The sequence below is a fragment of the Oxyura jamaicensis genome, chromosome 2, assembly GCF_011077185.1.
Source record: "Oxyura jamaicensis isolate SHBP4307 breed ruddy duck chromosome 2, BPBGC_Ojam_1.0, whole genome shotgun sequence".
In the NCBI taxonomy this organism is placed as follows: domain Eukaryota; kingdom Metazoa; phylum Chordata; class Aves; order Anseriformes; family Anatidae; genus Oxyura; species Oxyura jamaicensis.
Window position 1 is genome coordinate 76,533,517 of NC_048894.1, and position 15,158 is coordinate 76,548,674.

Genomic DNA, 15,158 nt, shown 5'->3' on the forward strand with positions numbered 1-15,158 from the left:
GTGTTATGGAATATCCCTTTGGTTGGTTTAGGTCAGCTGCCCTGGTGATGTCCCCTCCCCATCAATTGCCCACCCCCAGCCTGCTGGCTCTTGGGGGCCTGGAAGGAGTTCTGATGTTGTGCCAGCACTATGCAGCAATAGACATAACACTGGAGTGATACCAGTGCTGTTCCAGCTATGAGTGCAGAGCACAGCACTGTGTGGGCTGCTGCAGGGAAAGGTGACTCCATCCCAGACAGACCCAACACAACCTAAATGATCCTATGATTCTATGGAATACTTCCCTAAGCTGTCAGCAGCCTCCCAGGTGGTTAAAAGAATGAAGGATGTATTTTCATGTTTCTCTACATTAAGCCAGAGCTCAGGACAAAAAAACTTTTCATATTTACATCAAACAACTAGAAGCTCATTAAAATTTGCCGTGAGTTAGGGCTGACTGATCAAAATATGATAATTACTTTAGGTAACAAGATACTCATCAGAGAGGCATTGACATTTGTAAAAGCGGTTAAGGGAGGATGGCAAGGAACTTTGCTATAGTGCAACTGATGGCTGTACTGGCAGGCTCTGTGAATATGTGGGTTGATTTAAGTAGGATAAAGACCTAGAACTACACTAGCATGAAACTGGAACTGGTTCCTTGCAAAAAATCCATACAAGAAGGTGAATCTTGGATCAAATCTCATAGAGCACAATGATGAACTATTCATCTTTGATCCAGCATTTGAAATAGACAACAATACCTGGATTTGTATTCTACCTTTTAAAGTAATTTTAAGATAATGGAATATCATATCAAAGCATGTTAAAATTATGGAACATTGTGAAAGATAATTTAAGGCAGAATGAATTCAGGACTTTTTTTCCATTGGTGAAATCCCCAGTAGTGCTTTTCAATATATCGTGATTTTAGACTTCTGTATTACCCTAAGCTAAGTAGACGAAGCATTTGGTAAAAATTTAAGTGTAGCTGGTTAAAAGTTTCCTAATATTTAAGGGTAGAAAAAAATAGGGGGAGAGGGGAGAAAGAGAGAGAGATGTTTGACTAATTACCTGCAATGAGCAAGTTATTCAATGTTTTATTATGCCTTACAAATTGAAAGCTTTCACTTTTGAAAATGTCATATTTCTACATAGGAAGAAACATGTCTAAAACACTTCACACAAAATGACTGATTTTCTTCATAAAAGCTTCTATTTTTCCTTAGTGAAAGAGTAGTTTTCATTATGTTTTAAAGACTACGCCTTTTCCTTGATGGTACAAAGGGTTAGTACCATCTGATTCTTCCTTACACTAGTACTATATATGTGTTTTGAATCTCTGAGCAGAGAGATCTGCAGACTGACAAATCCATTATTTTCAATAACAGTTTTGGGACTGATTTAAATCATGAATTGTAGAAATCAGTCTTCTTTTGAACTTCAGAGTAAAAGTAACATGAGTCTGACTAATAAATGGAAATTTGAATTCTGGAAACCTCAGCTGAGATGAAGAATGTGACTGTGCATAGTTCAAAAGCAACAAAACTCTGGCTGCTCCAAGGCTGGTCTCAGTTTGCCTTGGGCAGCAACCGTAGTGGGAACCCACAGGGTTTAAGCTAATACTGAATTTGTCCCACCAGGCTCTGTTATTCAAGTGTCGCTGGGTCATTAGTCTTTATGCTCCTGCTTTTACAAAAGCAAAAATAGTGAGCAATACAGAAATCAGTGAAAGAAACCTTATCCATGGTATTGGTGCTTAAAAAAGAGAAACAGAACAGAACAGAACAGAACAGAACAGAACAGAACAGAATAGAATAGAATAGAATAGAATAGAATAGAATAGAATAGAATAGAATAGAATAGAATAGAATAGAATAGAATAGCTCAGTTGGAAGGGACCTACAAAGATCTTCAAGTCCAACTGCCTGACCACTTCAGGGCTGACCAAAAGTTAAAGGCTATTATTGATTGGCATTGTCCAAGTGCCTCTTGAACACTGACAAGCATGAGGCATCAACCACCTCGCTAGGAAGCCTGTCCCGGTGTTGGACCACCCTCACAGTAAAGACATTTTTCCTCATGTCCAGTCTCACCCTCCCCTGGTGCAGCTTTGTGCCTATCCCACATGTCATGACATCAGTGACCAGGAGCACAGACCGGCACCTCCCTCTGCGCTTTCCCTCCTCAGGAGGTTGCAGAGAGCCTTGCAACCTCCTCTTCTCCAGATGAAACAACATAAGTGTTCTCAGCCTTTCCTCACAGGACATGCCTTCCAGCCCTTTAAGCAGCCTTGTTGCTGTCCTCTGGACACTTCCAAGGACCTTAATGTCCTTTTTGTAGTGAGGAGCCCAGAACTGAACACTGCACTCAAGGCGGGGCTGCACCAATGCTGAATATCGCAGGAGAATCACCTCTTTTGACCAGTTGGCTGTGTTGTGTTTAATGCACCACAAAATGTGCTTTGTCCTTTGTCTGGCAGGGCACTCTGCTGGCTCACATTGAGCCTGCTGTCAGCCAGCACCCCCAGGTCCCTTTCTGCTGAGCTGCTCCCTGGCCACTCGCCTCCCTGTCTGAACTTGTGACCAGTGTTACTCTGCCCCAGGTGCAGCACCTGGCATTTTCCTTTGCTGAAGTTCATAGAATCATGGAATCATAGAAGGGTTTGAATTGGAAGGGACCGTAAAGATCGATCATCCAATTTCAACTCCCTGCTATGGGCCTCCCACTAGACCAGGTTGCTCAAAGCCCCATCCAACCTGGCCTTGAACACCTCCAGGGATGGGGCATCCACAGCTTCTCTGGGCAACCTGTGCCAGTGCCTCACAATGCTCTGAGTGAAGAATTTCTTCCTTATTTCTAACCTAAATCTACCCTCTTTTAGTTTAAAGCCATATCTCTTGTCTGATCAGTACACTCCCTGACAAAGCATCTCTCTCCTGCTTTCCTGCAGGCCTCCTTTAGGTACTGGAAGGCTGCTATATGGTCTCCGTGGAGTCATCTCTTCTCCAGGCTGAAGAACTCCCTCAGCCTGTCTTCACAGAAGAGGCTCGTGACCCTTCTCTGGTCTTGTTGTAATAGGTCCATGTCCTTCCTTCTTGTGCTGGGGGCCCCAGAGCTGAGTGCAGGGCACCAAGTGGGGTCTCACGAGAGCAGAGCAGATGGGGAGAATCACGTCCCTTGCCCTGCTGGCCCCATGTCTTTTGATGTAGCCAGGATACGGTTGGCTTTCTGGGCTGCAAGCGCACATTGGTGGATCATGTTGAGCTTCTCATCAACCAACACCCATGCCACTTGCACTTATTTTGATGAACAATTGACTATATTTCAAGGACAAGGGTACTCAAAAGACCCTTTAAAACAGGTTTATTTTCAAAGCATCTGATGGACACAGAGATGAGTGTAGCATTACTTTGTTGCGAAAAAGAAAGTGAGGGGGAACAAAGACTAAAACTAACCACAAATACTCAAAATGGGGATGAGATTTTTTTTAATTATTATTATTATTTTTTTTTTGGTGGGGGGGGGAGCAGTTCTCTTTGCTTCCTGCTTCTTTGTAATCACATATGTTTGTGAATAAAAATACCGCTGTTGGTATCAACACAATAATGTTTTACAGATATATATTTTATATTTCCAAAGAGGTTGTTTCTAGTTACATCTGTTCATAGGTATGATGTATATGAGTAACGGAGGCAAGGAACATCTCTAATGTCCTTCTTCCTGGTCCTTAGAAAATAACTTCTATTTCTTTATAAAAGAAACTGAAATCAGTCACAAGAAAACAACAAAAGAAATGCTGGCAGCACAGCCAGCAGACTGTACTTCAGAAACTTTTAGGTAAATGCTTGAGGAACACAATTGTCTGTATTAAATTGAATGGGGTCTTATGCTTTCAGTTTTAATACTATCCAAGTCTAATCAAACCTGCCAACTGAAAGTATTTTCATTAAATGTTCCTAGGAAACAAAGAATCCATGAGCTGTATTATTGCTATCCAATACCACACATTTTAAACTGTCTTTTCCCTTTTTTACGCTGAATTATTCTGTTAAAGAATGGAGGTGTTAGCAGTTTTTGACTTATTTTCTAACCTTTCCTAAATGCTTTGAAACTTTCTATTATATGCTGGGAAGAGTGATATTAAACTATTTTAGCAGCTGCTGTGTGTCTTTTCTAGTCTGTGGTTGGCATTCTTGGCTCTATAAGTCACCAGGCAGTCATCTAAACTAAGACTCTAGGAGGAACTCTTGTCAGTTATGAGTCTTCTACAAGTTCTGAAGAAAGAGCAAAATTCTTCATCTGTCCTTGAACTCAGTAAGCCAGTTCAAGGTGAGGAAAAAGGATAAATATAACTCCCCTACAGTATCCACAGACTATGCTGCCAGTTTGGAGCACTGGACAAGTTTCATGTAGGATGCCAAAGCTCCTTATGTTTTAAATGCTCACAGCAAAGTCTCCAGAGTACCTGGAGTACATAAAGAGGAACAGCAGATTTTTATTTTTTTTTGGATAAAAAATTGTTAAACATCGTTTGCAATTTTTCTCATCAGTGGGAAAGTTTCAGTGGGAATTGTCCTCACATTAGAAATTTGTTTCTTGCTAGATGGGCATGAAAATTAAATTGGAGAAAAACAAAACAGGAGGAAAAAAAAAAAAATGGAATAAACAGCGAATAGCTCAATTTGAAGGAACCTTCAAAGATCATCTAGTCCAACTGCCTGATCTCTTCAGGGCCAACCAAAAATTAAAACATGTTAATGAACCCAGGCGGGCATGGGACATGAACCTCCTCACCAGGAAGCCTGTTCCAGTGTTTGACCACCCTCACAGTAAAGACATTTTTTCCTAAAGACCAATCTGAACCTCCCCTGACACACCTTTGTGACATTCCCTTGCATTGATATTGGAGAAATCGGAAATACTGAATTCAGTTCCTGAACTGGCTTTTTCCTTGTATGGCATCACAGAGTATTTGTTTTGTCTCCTTTGTCTTAATGTCATGTTAAATCTTCAATTAGACTGATTTTTATTTTACTTTTCTGTGGATAGCATTAAAATCTCTGCTGGAGAGATTCGTGTGGTATAATTGTTTTGCTTTCTTCACTATTTAAGTTTGATTTATAAGTAAATCATCTACCAAAAGCACCAAACTGCATATTATAATTATGACATTGTTTTTGATGCATATTCCAGTAAGAGAAGAAATATGAATTATTTCCTATTACAGTTTCAGAATTGTCAGTTCCATATTATTTGCATCATTACTGTAATTAAATGTAAGCCCATTTTTATCTTTCTGTCCACATGGGTATATGTCTGTACCAGGGTTCCTTTTTCTAGGCTTTGAATGATTGATTTGAACTTGCTATAGATTGCTTTTAAAAAGAGCTCTAATTTCACCTTCTAATAACTTGTTATTAAAAAAAAAAAAAAAAAAAAGTAGAGAAAAAGAGTTACTACACATATCTTCACCACTCAGCAGTCTGTCTCTTGGCAAGAATAGTAGAATAGTAAATGAAACTCAGACATTTACTAGTGCTAGTCCAGATTTACTTCCTAGTAGGAAGAATTATTCTAAATGACTTTAATAGACTAAACAGGTTCCTTTGCACATTGGGGAATAAGCTTTAATTTAAAGCACAAACTCCCCTCTTCCCTGTCTTGTCACTTCTCGTATATCTGCAAGCTGAGGAAAATTTCATCACAGCAAAAGCTGTTTGGCTGTTGGAGGAGGGGAGGTTCCTTCTCCCAGAGACTACATCAGATTTTCTCTTATTTTTCTCTTTATTTTTCTGGCTATGGATTGCTCTTTTCTGATAAGTTACTGGTAAAAAATGGTGCTGTCATTTTTTTTTATTTTTATTTTTTTTTACCTGGTATGTTTTCTGTGCATAATCAGTCTTATCAGTTTGCATTTTGCTTCACATTTGTCTTGTTAGCACAGCAGAGACAACACTGTGAGAATGCTGGAATGGAAAAAAAATGGGAACCAGTTACCCTCAGGAGTATTGGTACTGACACTTCAGTGGCAACTGTAGTTTCTGCTCTCCTTTAGTAGTGATGGAATCTCATGAATCCAGTGAGGCAGCATATTTCTAAACAAAAGGATTGCTGAGTTTGCAAATCTGACACTGGTAAATAAGAATCATCCAGTACAGGTTTATTCTTAGGTTGCATTTTGCTTTTCTGGGATTAGCTGATATTTGCCAGGTGTAGAAGGGAAGTTCTGTTTGGTCTCAGTTCCCTCCCATTCCCTTCCCCGATTTTTTGTTGTTATTTTATTTTTTAATGTTATTTCTGTTTAGAGATGAATATTCTGAGCTAAGAATCATTGAACTCCACTGTGCCATTGTTATAAAGCTATTTTTTTTTTTTTTTACTTTTTAAACTCATGTCAGAAAATCCCTGTACTTGCAATGTAAAATACTTAAGTGGGTGGATTTTTTTCCATCTGAATCTAAAGACTGATTCTTTTGAACTGGATCTGTTTGAGGAGTTTTAAAACCTAATCTGTGAATCTCAGGGAGAATAAACATACAGAGATTTCTTTGTTAAGATTGTGAGGGTCAAATTTGTTTTTGTTTTGAAAAAACCTTAGGTATTTGGTGCTTCTTGCAATGAACAGCTTTATTAATACAGTCCCCAATTTTACCATGTCACTTATATCCAGGATTTTCAAAAACAGTCAATAGTGGCTTGCTTTTATTCTTCTTGGATGAAATGCACATTTCTGGGTTCATTTCTGATCCTGCTGAATTAATTAAGGAAGCATGATACCCACCTATCTTCATCCCACAGCTTCACCTTTGTCCCAGCTTTCCCATCTTTGTTGAAGTGTAGGGATTTTTGCCATTTTTTTTTTTGCCATTGATCTCCTTACAGCCAAAATGTAATCATTAGTCTTGTGGATGTTTCATGACACTGAAATGTTGACTATGATAAATCTTCCTCTTCCCTTTTCTAGTAAATTGAACATCTATATTAATGAGACTGATGCATGAGCATACCTATACAGCTATGCTTATCAACTTGCCAAACAAAACAGATTTGCTGTTTTCCCATTATGTTCCCTTAAGCATTAAATGTATGAAATAAAAACTAGAGATACTAGCTATTGCAGAAGAAACCTAAAACTTGCATTCATCTCAGGTAACCTACAGAGAGACTTGAAACCGTGACCAACATCATCATATGCTTTTCTGAAACTCTTTGTACAGTTGTTTGGGATATCTTTCCTAGATGTGGTTTCTGCAGCAGAGATAAAAACACACTTCTATTTACACTCTTCATGTAGGTGTTATTTAGACTGTGTGGTTAAATGTAGTTGTCTAATACATTTTGTAAGCCCTAGTTCTCTCTGCACATTTTTTAAAAGATAGTAATAAAGAGGAATGACAGAAAATGTGTTATAATGAGCCTGTTATCCAAAGCATGTTAGAAAATGGTGAGCAGAGATAGATCAGAGAAAAGCAATGGAATAAATGTTTTTTCAATACACTGTCTACCAACTAAGATTTGAACAACTAAGCTTCACTGAAACTGCTCCATGCATGTGGCTGTTATGTGTTGGCCATTTCTGCCAATACAGCTGAAAACATTTATTAGCAACAGTGTTAAAGTAGACTGCAGATAAGCCGTGGCCATTCAAATTCAACAGTTTTGTCTCCTTCTTAGAGGTGAAGGGTGGTGAAGAGAGGCAAGAGTGAAATCCATAAAATGCAATCATACACAGTATGCTTACTGTATTAGAGAACATTAAATGCACTCCCAAGTGTAACTTCTAAATTATAGTGCTAAAAAGAAGGGCATATTTTTCTGCTGTTTTAAAATATGCACAGGTCAGCTACGTTTTATGCTGCTTCTGAGCATTTATTGTCAGCAAACCAGGTCTTTGCAGTTGTCACAGTACAACTAAGCCTGCAGAATGAAATTAAGGAGAAATGGCTAGTGACCACTGTCCAGGTTATTGAAAGAGTGTATTCCACATGACATAAAACTATACAGTGAGGCTGTTGTAGGATGGTATACCCTCAGCTGTGTTATATGTTTTGTGCATTGCTTTTCTTCCCTCTGTTTAGGTTTTATGTCTTAGATTCTGTACAAGAATGAATATTATCTTGACTAGATGTCTGAAGAATACTTATTTTATTTGATGCTTTTATTCAATTGACTTCTAATTTGTGAAATGTAATGTCTGACAGTCATTAATTATGAAAAGAAGGCTATGTTCCTTTTTCATTTAGGATGTTTTCTTGATGTCCAATTCACTGGAAGCATTATCAAATGCTAAGGATGCATATTTTGTTTTCAAGATGTAGCTCTTGCATAAAAAAGGAACTTTAAGACAGAAGCATTAGCATTTTATTTTTCATGTTTTGAATAATTGTTAGTAAATATCTGTCAAACACTGTTGGACAATGCGTGTCCAGTTTTGATTTCCTTGACAAAACACCGTTCATATAAATACCACTTTGTAGACTACATTGGATTTACTATTTTCTTATCAGAGGGCATGCAGTATAAGAATCAGCTCTGTCAGTTTTAGTGTAGAAGTACACTTTTTCCTTCATTTTTTCCTTCCAAATAAAGGACAAGCAATGATTTCATTTCACGTGTGAGAACATTTGAGATAGCCAAACAGCAATGAATAGGCAACAGAGGAAGAATTACATTTTAAATTGTAGTAACAGGCTGGAAAAGTGACCCTGTAAAATGTCACCTACATGTTCCACATTATTTTTTTTCTGTCAAATATTTTATTATTATTATTATTATTATTATTATTATTATTATATATAACTGGAAGGTTTCAGCTTATAAGGCAAGCAATATTTGTGTTAGAGCAAGATCAGTCTGCTCTACCTTAAAGTCTCATGGAATACATATTCTTTCTACAGAAAGAACTGAGGATTTTTTTTTTTTTTTGTATATCAGAAGCTGAATAAATATAGCAGTGACTACAGAAGTGACTATAAATATAGCAGTGTCTGTTGTAAATAGTCTTATTTTCATATTTTAACATTTGCAATCTGAGGTACAAGGAAGATACATAAAAGAGAGATTTGTGTTGTAAAATGAAAAAAGATTCCTACTGAGATATGTTTCACTGCATCTAAGCTAAGCAATACGTTTAGACCAAATTTATAAATGACAATTGCAAGTGTTTCAGTTAAACTAGTGCCTTCAAGAATAAGCGGTTATTTTTATTTGCCAGGCTCATAGGTTTATTTCCATACAGCAACTATCTTTAAATGATTTCATCTGGCACTTGCAAAACCTCCTAAAATTAAAAAAAAATAATAATAATAAAAAAAAAATCATCATGGCATCTCCATGACAGCCCTAGGGTGATTCATTCTTAATTTACCTGCTGATAGATTTTATATGGAGCTCATGGCAAACCAGTGGCATTCCTGGTGAGTTCTCTATTGCAGAAAGTCCCTGACTGAGGGTTAGTTTGGTGTTTGAGAAAGAGAGCTAAGCATCCAAGGATGTTCCTGTACTTTCAGCACTATATTCTGTTTGTTCTTTTGTGTAACAGTTTTTGAGGTAGATCAGTGTATTTTATGGTACTGTCAACATGTTAATAGTTTTTGACTTTGTACTTTGTTTTTCAGACTCAACTTTAAAAGGATAGTTATCAGCATGGAAGGATATTGATGAGGGCTATCTAATGCAGAGTCAAAACAAGCAAAATTGATGTAGGTTTGAGAGAAACAACTAAATTAACCAGTGCTATGTGTGCAATGTTTATGGTTAGTTTTTAACATTGTCAGTTTCTATGTCACCAGCTATTTTTTGATACCTATAAGGCAATCGCTAATATCCAAGGCACATATCAATAATATATATACTTTTGTTTTCCTCCAGCTTTGGCTGGTTCTGGAACAACTGTGAAATGGCAGCTTTATCAATACCGAGAATATCCACTTAGCAACCTAATATAACAGGCATAGCTCTGGAGATCTGGTAGTTCAGGGGCCCAAGAAGAAGCTGTGTTATAACCTTTTTCCTCAGAACAGATAAGCACAGTGCAAGTAAAGAGCCACTCTGACACACCTTTTCTAGTGAAGAGTTAGTTCAGGTATAACTGGACAGAACCTCAGGTCTCAATGCAGAAGATAAATAAATTTGTTTGCAAACTGGATTGCCCTTTGTCACTCTTAACTATGAAGGATGAAAGTCTATTTTATCAATCTGCTTCTTTGCCACAGCCACCTCAGAGAGCTGCATTTTGTGTCCCTGCTTCCCTTCGGCAATTTGCAACAAGCTGCTAATCATGACATTAGAAAATTCAAGAAGTGTTTTTTGTTGTTGTTGTTGTTGTTGTTTTTTGTTTGTTTGGCTAGGCATAAACAAGTAGATATTAAAGATCTGTTTTTTGTTTTGTTCTGTTTTGTTTTCTTGTCATACAGGTACTTCTTTTCAGTCAAATAGTTCTTGACTCAGAATAATTATAGTGATCCTTCAATAACCACAGTGCTGCCAAACAGTCTCAGGCATGCAGAGCACTAAATCGTGCTGTACAGGAGCAACATTAGGCAATACAAATATCAGCTCTAGGTGGTCCTGTCCGGCTCTTCTCCCCCTGCCCCCCCCTCCAAAAAAAAACAAACAAAAAAAACATTTAATTTATACTTTTTAATAGACTTTTATAGACTTTTAGCTGAACCTTTCCTTCATCTTATGATTTTTTTATTTTATTTTTTTTGCATTAAAGCAAAAGGTATTCATATCATCATGAGAGTTCAGCAGGCCAAGAAAAATGGAAGAAGCCTGTTTATAATCTATGGCAGATAGCTGCATATTTCACAGAGTACCAGAATGGCAAGTATCCAGCAATTGCTGCTTACAGTTGCAGTAGAAACTAAGTTCCCCTTTAAGATGTATCACACAGGCAACATCCTGAAAAATTGGTATATACACTGGTAGGGAAAAAGTATATGTAGTTTTATTTTAGCCTTTGATTTAGGGTGAGCTTTGGGCCCATACGGATGAGTCATGTATCTTAAAATATTCCCATTTATTGCCTTCTTTGACATCCCAAACCTCTTCACAAACAGTTTTTGAATGTAAAATTGTCAAATATATATATATATTCTATATATATGGCTCAAATCTGTATCTGTAAGGGAGGATCAAACTGGGAGGTATAACAAATGCAGTTTTCAGATGACCTTTGAATGCTACATTCCCTGCTCCTTTCCAAAGAAAAAAACGGGGAAAGGTATTTAAAGAATTTATTTTCCTGTTGTATAGTTGAGTGTGTATTGATAGTTATAACTAAGAAACATTTTTCCACATAGCTGAAATTGAAATTCCTTTTGACTGGAAGGATCTGATTTTTATGAAACATGCATTAGCTAGAAATTTGAAAAGCTCCTGTTACAAATTTGTACAGCCACAGAAGAGTGCTGTGTTGGGGTTGCTTTTTGGTTTATTGTGGGTGAAATTTGCTCTTCCTTCTGCTGAGGAGGGACACAGCTTAGGCGAGAGTGACACATCCTGGTCTGATGGTAGAAAAGAAAGTTTTCTAGCATGATCTGGTTTGGTAAGTGGCCATGCACACAGTCTGACAGATGTGAGGAGACGGGACCATCTCTTGTGGTGGTGTGCTTATACTGAAGGAGGGACTATGATGAAGACTTCTTTATGGTAGTACACTTTTTTACTTGGCTCGATTGCAACAAGGACAATATGTGAAACCACAGCATAAGTAATATGTAAACGAAAGCTTGTCAAGCTTTCCTTCCATATTAGGAAAATAAAAGTCCTTTAAAACAGTCTCATCATTATACTTAAAAACTTAGATAGAATGGAAGTATAGATGGTCTTTGTGGCTTATCTGTTTACTGACCTCTTCTCTGGCCTCCTTACATACACCCAAATAAATGTGTGTAAGAGAGAAAATGGAGAGATGAATGAAATGAAAAGAAAAAAAACATTTTCCAGATATTGTTGTTGTTTGTTTGTTTGTTTGTTTCATACCTTGGTATAATCTGTGAAGTAGATATATTGACTTAGGTTTTTGTTTGTTTGTTTATTGTTTTTTTTTTTTTTTAAGGGTGGGGGCTGTTGATTTTTGTCTTGTGTTTGTTTGTTTGTTTGTTTGTTTCACTAGTGGATGTAACAGAGATTTATCAGCTGTTGCAAGATTTGAAGGCCAAGGTTTTGGAACAATGGACATGTCTATTTGTTCCCCTCTTGCTGGTTCTTTAAATCTGTTCTTCAGAAGACAGCATAAGCAGGAGCTGCACAGAGCTTGTTCTGCTGTTTTGTATTAGGCTGAATTTCACCACAGGAGATTTTTATCAATGCAAGAAGATTAAAGAAGAAAAAAAAAGCAAAAAAAAAAAAAAAAAAAAGATGTTACGGAGGAGAGGGGAAGAGCCTTACCTATTCACTATTAGTCTACAGTCATGCTGTCATATGTTAGATAGAAAAGGTGATTACAAACCTAGCTTTTTGATTTTGAATTAGTTAGGAAAAAAATCACTAATGTTTTTTTTACAGAAGAGACATCATCTTGACTGAAATCATCTAATGAGAATTTAGCAATGTTAAATCCTGTTTTTGTTTTTCTATTTGTTTGTTTGTATGTTTGTTGGTGATTGCTGGTATGTTTTTTTTTTCCTTTTTTTTTTTGTTTTGTTTTGTTTGTTTTAATCAATCCCTGTTAGATAATGGCCTCATTATACTAAGTTAATTGGTTAGATATCTACTGTCTGCCACCCAAGGTTCTCTCCTTAATATGTCTTCCACATGAAGGTACCTTTTAATGTATAATCCATTGCTTCCTCTTGGCAGTGGGGAAGGGTCCTTTCCACCCCTGCAGCCTCCCTCACTCCCACTGTGGTGCACAGTAAGTCCGTCTGGACCAATTCAGTTCAGTAAGCCCACAAAAGTGACCTTTTATTTTCTTCCTGGGTTGATACCATGCTAGGTGCAAGGGAGAAGATGAGGAGTATGTGCTTCGAAGAAGGGTGAGATAAGGGAGCAGGAGAGCCCCTTCTCAGAAGCAGTGCTATTTTCTCCACTTCCCTTGTGAAACCATGGTCACAAAAACAAACAACAACAAAAAAACAATACAGAAAACAAACAACAACAACAACAAGATTTTTGTACATGTGGACACATTACATCACATTGTACAAATGGCTATTCATGTCATACTTAAAAATAGTGTGTGTCCTGTAAAAACATAAGGTGCATTTTGGAAATAATAAGAAGAAAAAAGCTGGGCATGCACTCAAGGATTTTATTTTTACAAATAATTAGTAATTTTATTGTTTGTGACAAGAGACACTGACTCTTGAAGTGTGAATGGCAGAGTATGATCTAACCCCAAAAAAACTTCATGCAAAACACCAGAACAGTTAGTGACTTTTCTTCCAAGAATCAGAAGAGACAAGAAAAAGGTCTGAAGATGTGATGCATAAGCAGCACTGTACCACAGTGAGCATTCAACTTCTATGACTCCAGACTTAAATCTGCAGAATTAAATGGTAAGCAGTGCACATACTCAAATGTAAGAGCAATGTCAGAACAAAAATATGTAGCTGGGCTATTAATTTTATTTTAAAGTATATTTGCAGTCACAGCATTGTTGAATATCTAGGAGAGAAAAGGAAAACTCCTGAGAAGTAAAAAATGCAAAATAAAGTGGAAAATTAACTACCAAGCATTGGCTTTCTGTCATTAGAGAAGATAACACTACAGGTTGGGATTTGCAGATTTACTTTATTAAAGAAGGTATATTAAATAAAAATGTTTTATTTAATCCATCATATCAATTTTTATAAACTGCACCATGTTCTGCTTCCTTTTCCTCCCATGCTACAGCTGTTGTTAAATTCAGAGTGAAAATGGATGGAACAAGATACATGCGGAACTGATAAACCCTAGGAACTGTGACTTCTTTCCATATATTTTGCACAGGACTCCAGACCAAACTGAAAACATAAGGTAATAGCTGTTTCTTCTGGTTAGCACTCCAGGAAGCAACCATCCCACCTTATTTTTGTCCTTCAAGTTAATAGTAGAACCTACTAGGTTGTCAGTCTTAGGGTGGGAAGAGAGGAATATGGCAAGACCGAAGGGCCACCAGTCCCTAAATGGAGTTTTCCTTTCAGTTAACCAGTTGTGCTGCTGTCTAGCAGGGAGAAAGCAAGGCTGCTGTCAGTAGAAAAGAGACTGTTTCACTCAGATATAGGGATAATAATGGGCACAGAAAATGTTGTTTTCCTTCCTGGTGGTACAAATCATCATCCCCTTACTATCGCAGGAGAACATTTTCCTGCTTTTCCTAGGGTGCTCCATCACTTCACAACTGACAGTGTGTTATGTTTTGGTAAGAAAAGGAATAAACGAAAGGAATGAAGGCTTGTATGTTGAGGGGGGCTGTGGTTGTACCCAGCCTCATCCCAAACTCCACAAAGCTCCCTGTAGTACTGAGAGGAGGTGACTGTGAATTATAGTTTATTTTTTTTTCTAAAAGAAGCAAAGAAAGTCAGAGAATTTCTCACTGCAGATGTTGACTATGTATATTTTATTGAATTTTTGCATTACAGTAACAGTAATATCTTTAGGATTTAGCTGAAGTGGGAGAAATGAGCATCTTATTGTTCTGAGTTCTCAAAAAGCATAGAGCAACAGATAATGCTTTCTTCATAGAGCTATGAATTTAAACAGAGGAGATATAAAATAGAAATGCAATTACTATTTTAAAGGCAAGGCTTGAGGCATGGTGAATTAAATAATTTGCTGATGGTCACTCAGAAAGTCAGTGGCAAGGCTTGGAAAGGAAATTAACTCTCCTCTCAGGTTCTAGTTCCCTGTTAAAAAGAGTATTTATTTCTTTATTTATTTAAAGCTGTATTAAAAGATAGCTATCACTAGAAAGGCACAATATAAGGAAGGTTTCAGGAAATGACCTAGGTAAATTAATATTAATGGCTTTCCTGAAGAACTGAAGTGCCAAGAGTGTCAGAATGCTTATGATTATAGAAATATCTGATGCTAGTAAGTCTTTCTTTTAAAACCCTTTGCTGTTATTAAAAAAATGTCTGCAGGGAACTTTGCTAAACATAGAAGAACAGATGCATGTCAGGCCAAGATCTGCTTCCATTAACTACCAGCCACATGCCAGTGTCTCCCTTGTTCATCAGAATGACATC